At 36.7% G+C, this 7780-nt stretch overlaps 1 long non-coding RNA gene across 2 annotated transcripts; it reads left to right on the top strand.

Moving 5' to 3' along the window:
* Positions 1-206: 206 nt before the first annotated feature.
* Positions 207-7405, top strand: LOC121066356. 2 transcript variants are annotated; one of them, XR_005817705.1, is made up of 6 exons: positions 207-322; positions 812-1672; positions 4503-4574; positions 5998-6031; positions 6598-6733; positions 7298-7405. It is a non-coding gene; the product is annotated as an uncharacterized LOC121066356 (long non-coding RNA). The 2 variants fall into 2 exon arrangements; XR_005817706.1 differs by lacking the exon at positions 207-322 and adding an exon at positions 348-471.
* Positions 7406-7780: the final 375 nt, after the last annotated feature.

The following is a 7780-nucleotide window of genomic DNA, read 5'->3' as shown; positions in this document are numbered from 1 at the left end:
TTAACCCGTTTTCATGGGGAAGACGTTAGTAGATGAAGGTTAAAATGTTTGTTTAAAGTTAAGAAGCAAACAATCTCTTGCTGTTACAGAGACTCCAAACTACTACATTTGGAAACATAAGCATACTCCAGTACTTAATGATATTTTAAAATGCTTGCTAAGGAAGTAATTTCACTCAAATTGTCCGTATCTCTCTTTTGAGCATCCTATCAGCTGGCTTGATGCAGGAGCCATTTCCCTGCAGCAGTGATTGGACCTACTAGATGCAAGGATGTAGGAGAAGCTTTTCTCTGTCGTAATCCCTGTGTGGCTGGAGTGGAAGGTACTTTTCCTGCTCCGTGGAGTGTGCTGGCTAATTGGAAAGGGAACAGAAGGAGCATACTGGCTAAGGGAGCATAGCCCTTTAAGACATTGATGGTGTGACTGACTTGTTAGGCTAACAGTTGAGGCACTCACCTGGGAAAATAAAAAGTGAGTGCTTAATGTTTGAGAGATTGTCTTGTTTAAATAGCACAGGCTAGAATATGTAGGGCTGACTGACTCTTTCTCATGTGATAATGAATCATGCTAAGTAGTTCCTGTACTACAGAATAGATGTTACTTTCTAATTATACAGAATGTGTAGAGGAAAATAGATTTGCTGTGGTTAAGCTTCAGACTTGCTTTTATTGAGTCAGTTGCCTGTAAACTATAATCATGTGTGTTTCAGAATTTTGCTGATAATTTCTGTATATTTTGAATGAATCAGTATGTATCGGTCTCCTCCTTCAGTGATGCTGAAGCTCGCTTGTTTTCTTTTGCATTAAAACAGCAGAAGAATGTTCAGGCAAGCAGAGATCTCAGCTGAGAGAAAGCAATTCACTGAGTCTGTTGCTAGAGTATCTGCATGATTCACAGTTCCTGCTGCATAAAGGAGGAGCTTCGTCTTCCCTGAGCATCCAACTCACCCTTGATATTCTGTTTCAAGAAGGCTTCCAGATATCGCAGGAAGAGAACAGAGCCTCTGGAAAGGCCAGGAGGAATGACCTGAAAACTAAGGCACAGGTTCTAACTTAAGTGGAAGTTTGTCTTGCAGAGCGGGTATGCCCGATGTTAGCTATTTTAGAGTCCCACTGCACATGTATACTCCTGAACTGTTAAGTTCTATGTAGATGAATGTTAAATGATTTTAAGTGTGTTGAATTTAGAAGTTAAACAGCATTGTGTGCATTACTAAGGAGGGAAAAAAGCATATGAGTTGATATGCTGTAAAACTGAAATAAATACTTTATAAAATAAGTATTTTTCATGAGCCCTCATCAGCTGTTGATGTTTAGCTTATATGGTGCTCTTGCATACCCCCATTAATTTTATAACATTGGGACTGAGTTAAAAGGAATCAGAATGTGGCTTTTTTGTTGTTCTCTGTTTGTTTTTAACCTCTGATGCTCTCTAGAAGTGTGATGGTAGATGAGGCACCCACATGTGAGATGGGTTTAAATTAACTAGTCTGTGTATGGCTAATGCATTAACTGTGATGTTAGAGGCCTACTTTGAGTGTCTGAATAAACATACTGATGATTAGCTTTTGTGAAGCTCTGTAGAATTGTTGTTGCTGTGCCCTTTCTCTAAAGCGGGGTGCCAAACTGCACGTTGAAGAATCTGGCTAAATGCCTGAGATGAAGGGATAATGGTACGTTGCCTGAATTTAGTGGGGGGAGACTTCATGTCTGTAGCCTTTTTTTTTGTTTTTTCTCCTAACATCTGCTTGCCATTCCTAGAACTTTGCCAATTTGTTCCTTCTTAAGAAAGCAAGACTGAAGCAGAAAGCTTTTCATTAACAACTGCATCCATTGTTGTTCATCGTGAATCACTCATGGCTGTTAACTAATCACTTTACAAAATAGCCATTAAGCTATTAGATATAGGTAGAATACAGAAATACCCTGGAAAAGACCTTATTGAACAGACCTTTATGTGTAAAGAGGTGGTGCTGAAGTGTAGATGGTGCATCTGTTGGCCACCAAGAAGGCAAGCTGAATGTTACTTTTATCCTGATGCTGTAACTGTGGATATACTCCTTGAGTCTTCTGGCTGCGCTGGTAACGTCACTGTTCCCTCAGTTTGGACTCGTTAAGTGGATGGGATTTACAAAGTGATTGCTAATTACTTTTTAAAAGTAAGTTAGCAATTTTTTATTTTTTAGTATTATGTCTGGTATCCATTAATACATAAAATAATCCTCTTACGAAGCAGTTTATTTATCCAAGAGATAAATAGGACTTTTCTAGCAAATTGACAATTTCTGGTGTGTATAAGTTGGAAGGAAAGAACAATTACCAGATAAGACATACATAGAAATTTCAAATTATTACTAGGTTTATTTTATTGCTATGCACATTTACGATGAAGTAAGTACATATGATCATTTAAAACATTTCAAGATTTCCTAGTTGTCCCACTTGTTCATGTACTGCAGCATGGAGACTGTTGATACAGAACAAAGTTTAAGAGTTCTTTGGTACGAGGGACAGGAATTCTGCAGTGTTGCTGAACAGAACTTCTAACGAGGCCTTGAGAGATGCTAATGAGTAGAATGCTGAATATCACTTTAAAAAGTGATCTTGATGACACAGCCTCTGTGGAGCATGAATGCCAATATCAAAAGCTTTGGTCTATGCTTTTTTTTTTTTTCGCCTTCTGTTAATGAAATTCAAGGGCTTGATTGTCAAATTTATGAAGTCATTGCCTGTAATGAGAGGGCTTTGGATCCCATCCAAAGGATGCATTTTATTTAGCGAGCAAGCAACATCCTTACTTCTTGGAGTTGGTGGCTGTGTGAAGAACTGAAGAATTTTTCTGTTGGTAGCATGCATTTTGGTTGATGATGTTTTGAAGATATAAGCGATACAATTCTGAGACCTTATTTTCATTGTTCTGCGGAACAACTGACCTGTGGTGTGGCAGTTTAGGTACTCAAGACAAAAATAATACTTCTGGAGATTAAAAATATGAGCTCTCACTGGGCTTTTTTTAATCATTACTATATATCTAGTAAGATTTTCTATGCATACACTTGTTGTTATGCGACCTTTAAATATTACACGTATTATTGTTCCTCTAGATACTATCTTAGTTGATTGAGATGAGATTATCTCTGTCCTTTTGTAGTCTGCAGCTACATATTTGTTTTTTTTTAAGTACAAATTAAAACTATTGTTTATTTCATCTTTATCTCATTCTTTTTATTGTGCTTTATAATGTACATAATATATTAGTACATCTCTATACGTATGCAATTTTTAAAGACATCAATATACTAAGATGTATGTTCTGTTTTTTTTTTTTTTTTTTTTACTAATAAGAGTGTAATCAAAAAAAGTTTGGAAACGGCTAATGTAGAGATTAGACAGTGAACAATAAATAATGGATTAAATCATATGCCTTCCTTCATTTGGTGCAATACCCTACGCTATAGGGGAATTGAAATTTTCCCATGGTTGACCAGTTTGTTTCACAAAGGATGTTTCAGAGCTGAATCAGTTCTGTAACAGAGAATGCAGTGTCTTGTGAGGCTGCTGCTGCTCCGAGGCCCACGTTGTGCAGTGTCTGAGTAATGAATTCAGCTAAAGAGCCTACGTATTAACATCTGGTATTTTGTTGAGTTCAGTAATGTAATTTTTTTAGCTCTTAGCTTTTCAAAGTTAATGGCTTTGACTGGAGTGATTAACACCAACCTTGCTGCCTGTGGCAAGGTTAAAATGACATAAAATGTTTTGGAACACAAACTTTGTCATGGTCCTCATTACATGAAATACCACTGTGTAAGTCAGCCAAGGACACCTTGATTAGTCTGTAATGTCCTTCTATTAACAGATCTTTTTCCCCCCAATGATAGATATTTATTAATACTAGGTATGTAATGAAGATATATTCCTTCTAGAGAGCTATATATCTGCTCATGTATTTCTGATTATATAGCAATTTTTGAACCAATGGTAAAAGACTAATGACCTGAAGAAAGGCATGTGGAGATTCAAAACTTGGCCAACTCTGAATGCAGAACCTGATGCTTTATGTTGATTCTACGTGAATGACTGTATAATCATATATTTCAATGTGAATATCAAGCTTGCTCCGTGGTGATGGGTTAGCACGTTATATTTTTTGGAAATGTTGCACAAAAATGCAATTACTGACACTTGATGCTCATTTCAGCTAAACTCTCTGTTTTTATAGTGCTATTTCTGTATTTTCTTCTCTTTAAAAGTTTAATTTCATTTTTGTTTGTGTATGAAGTAAACTTTAAACCACATTTATTAAGGGCACAACTTTGCACCCAGACAAATTCTAGAATTTGAACTGAAATGTGCAAGTTAGGGCCTGAGATAATAGAGTTCCTTGATATGATAATTTCCTGGCAGCAAAATGCCTTTTCCAAGAATAGTAGCAATTGAAGCAGGAAATGCTGTTCAGGTTTTTGTTTGTTTGTTTGATCAATTCTTAAATGCTTTTTCTAATAGTTTCCATCATACTTGGTATGCTCTATTCAGAGGAAGCGAGAATGCGGGCACAACTTGTATTTATATCCGTAGGTAAGCCATACTTCAAAAGGAGCTTGCTGTAATTAGCATGAACTGAAATTGGAGTAATAAACAGATGTATCTCTTGTGAAACAGAATTACGCAAAAAATATTCTGTATATCCAGCTTGTCATTTTTTTTCTCCTCTGTGGACAAAAGAGCAACTTACGGAGTTATGTTTCGTTATTTGGAGTTTCATCTTTTTTGTGTGGTCTTCCTGAGCGCTTTTCCTCCTACTCACTGTGAAGTCTGCTCCTTTCCCCTGGCAAGTGACCTCACTTGGGTCATTATACATGTGGAATACCTTTGCATTTATACCTGTGCACCATTTTTTCCAAGGTTTAAGCAATAATTTGGCTCCAAGGCAGCTGTAAGGATTGCACAAACCAAACCTCCCCTACCACTATTCTTTGATGCTGATTCACCACCCCTTGCACTCTGACTAAAAGCGTACTGGTGCTGGGCACAGGACAACTTCTGGGGTGGGCTGTATCCCTTTCTGCAGTGCAGGTTACCTGTCTATGCTATTCTCCAGTAACTGGTGTGTGTGTGGGGAATAAAAATCTGTATTGCTGGACTCGCTTAACTTGTCTTAAAAAGAAGTTAGGTCTGTTTCTGAAAATAGAAGGAGACCATAGGAAAAAATTGTTAATGTAGATGACCTGCAAGTTTTAGCAGTGGCATACCACTCACTTCTGGTTCTGATTTTTAGAAAATGCACTGCCAAAAAATATAACACAAAGATGTATTGGAGAGGGATTTACTTCAGTAGTTAAGCCAAACTACAAGGAAATGTTTCTATCTTCCTGTTAAAAGAGCTGCTGTTCCCACGTTTTAAAAAATAGTGTTGTTTTTGTTTGTACCCAAGGCTCCAGCTCATTTATTTATTTACTTGCTGTTGTATAGAAGAAATTGTCCTCCAACAATGAATGGATACACATTCTTACCTCATAATGGATTAATTTTATTAAGGAAGTTTGGCTTTACTCTCTTCGGGGTGACTTTCGAACAACTTTATACGTTTGTTTTCTCCCGTTTTGCTTCAGTTCCTGAAACCTCATCTATTTTAGATTTAATTGCAATTCTGTGAGAAGTTTCTCCTAGTTTTATTGCATTAATAATTTATATCTAATAAAGGGAAACAGTGGAAGTAACAGACAAAGCTGGATTAGTTATTTCTGGTAAGTGGTACCCTGGAGATGCAATGAATGAGTCAGGTGTTTAGTATGAAAGAGTGACATCTTGATCAATTTCACTTCTGCATCCTTAGAATCTGTGTATAATCACATAATTTGCCAGTGATTAGTATAAAATGACATTGGTGACACTGCATTTGTTATAAATAGATTTTAATCTACAGGTAAATGTTAATATTTTAAATGTTGAGAAAAGAAAGTAACCCTGTCTTTCCATCTGTTTCTGTGAATTTCCACAGCTATGTTGGGAGTGCAGAAGCATGAAAATAAGTTGTGAGTAAAATGCATTTATTATTTCAGTAAAATATAGTGTTCAGCTTTTAAGGGACTGGAGAGTGTCCAGTTCCACTTCTCAATTTTTATTTATTTTTTTTTAAAACCCAGATTTAGTTCTGGTTTAAAAGCAAACCAAGTCCAGGGCTTTACCTGTATTTCATCCTAATCTTGTGAACGCTAATTTTTATTTAGAATAAAATGCTACCAAACTATAATACAAAGTCCTTCACTATTACTGTTTTTGTCATCCTTATTTTCTCCTTTTTTTCCTCTGTTCTGTAGTAAATGGGTGCTTAAGCTGAAGCAGCAAAATAAGTGCAGATAATCTTTCTTAAGCTTCACTCTTCTGCTGTGATTCTGTCTGAAAGAATAACAAAATCAGAATGAGAACAGAGTAGTATTTTGTGAAGAAAAGTAAGGTTTTCTATGTCTTTTGCCTTAGCTAAACGAAACCTCACTGTTATTAGCAAAGCAACAAAAAAGATTGGGCAGGAAACAATGCAGACGCAGTTTTAGTGATATTTTTAAAAAAAGTCCCACCTTTGTCTTTCTGTCTTGCCTAGTCAACCACGATGAGGATCTGCCTCAAGGACGAATGCTCCAAATTCTGCCTTGATTTCCATTCCCTGAAACCATCTTTGGCAGTCAAGAGCAGCATTTAGATTATGCTTTCACTGAAGAACTAGTTAAATATTAAATGTAAGTTGAAAATGCTTGAACCGAGTGAAGTGGTCTTTTGACTGTTGTAGCTACAGACAACTTAATGTATCCAGCTTTTGAGTTGATTAGCCACAAAGGAGAAATTCTTCTGCCACCTAGATGCCACATTTTTTTTGCCTTTTTTACCTTCATCCTGCTCTGATGACAGAGCTTGAGTATTGCAGCCGAGTGACTTTAAGTCACGTGTTTTGCATAGTTCTTTACTTTAACCTTGGTGAGTAGAGAAGTAAGTGCTATATGAACTAGAGGCTGATTTTTTCCTTATTGATCGGTGTCTTTACATTTTGTGGGGTTTTAAGGTTTTAACATATCTAAGTGTAAATCATGAATAGTCTAGGTCAACGTGTGTGAAAATCATTTTGCAGAGTGGTGAGAGAATTTCTGAACTGTCATGGTTCATAAAGGTTCTGCGGCTGGCGAGAGTTCCAAAACATACAAATGTATAATGCTTTGTATTTCTTGTGGCTGGTGAAATTTCCTGAGCACTCTGAGGTACAGAGGGGCAGGTAATTTATTGGCTCTTCTTATTTCTGAGTCTTGTAGGCAAAGGAGTGATGCAATAAAATACTCCTTGGAGTAGACCCACAAACCCAGACTTCCTCCTAAATCTGTGTTATTCGAGCATCCAGGAAATGCAGTTTGCTCTATCAGGGAAGAAAATAGCAATGTTAAAAAAATGGAAATAAAATACTGCTTAGTTTCGATTCAGTTGAGGAAACTTCAGCGAGATTTTTTGTGTATAAATGGTATTATAAGAAGCATCTCTCCCATAGCGCAAATCAGACTAAGTATTGTGGCTTTCAATTAACTTCGTCCTTCGTGTCTTCCAAGGGATCTTATGCTAAACTGAATCGCAATACTGTAGTTTTACTAACATCATAGTTCTGACCAGTACAAATGTACACACTAGAACAGATTCGTTTGGAATCTCTGCCTGTTTAAGAAAGCTGCCAAGATAAGTGGAGTGTGAGCAGCAACAGCGACTACATTAAAAATCTGAACAGTGGCTTGTTTAAAGAGCATTTG

The sequence above is a fragment of the Cygnus olor genome, chromosome 2, assembly GCF_009769625.2.
Source record: "Cygnus olor isolate bCygOlo1 chromosome 2, bCygOlo1.pri.v2, whole genome shotgun sequence".
Classification (NCBI taxonomy): Eukaryota; Metazoa; Chordata; class Aves; order Anseriformes; family Anatidae; genus Cygnus; species Cygnus olor.
This window is presented reverse-complemented; position numbering and strand designations above follow the sequence as displayed.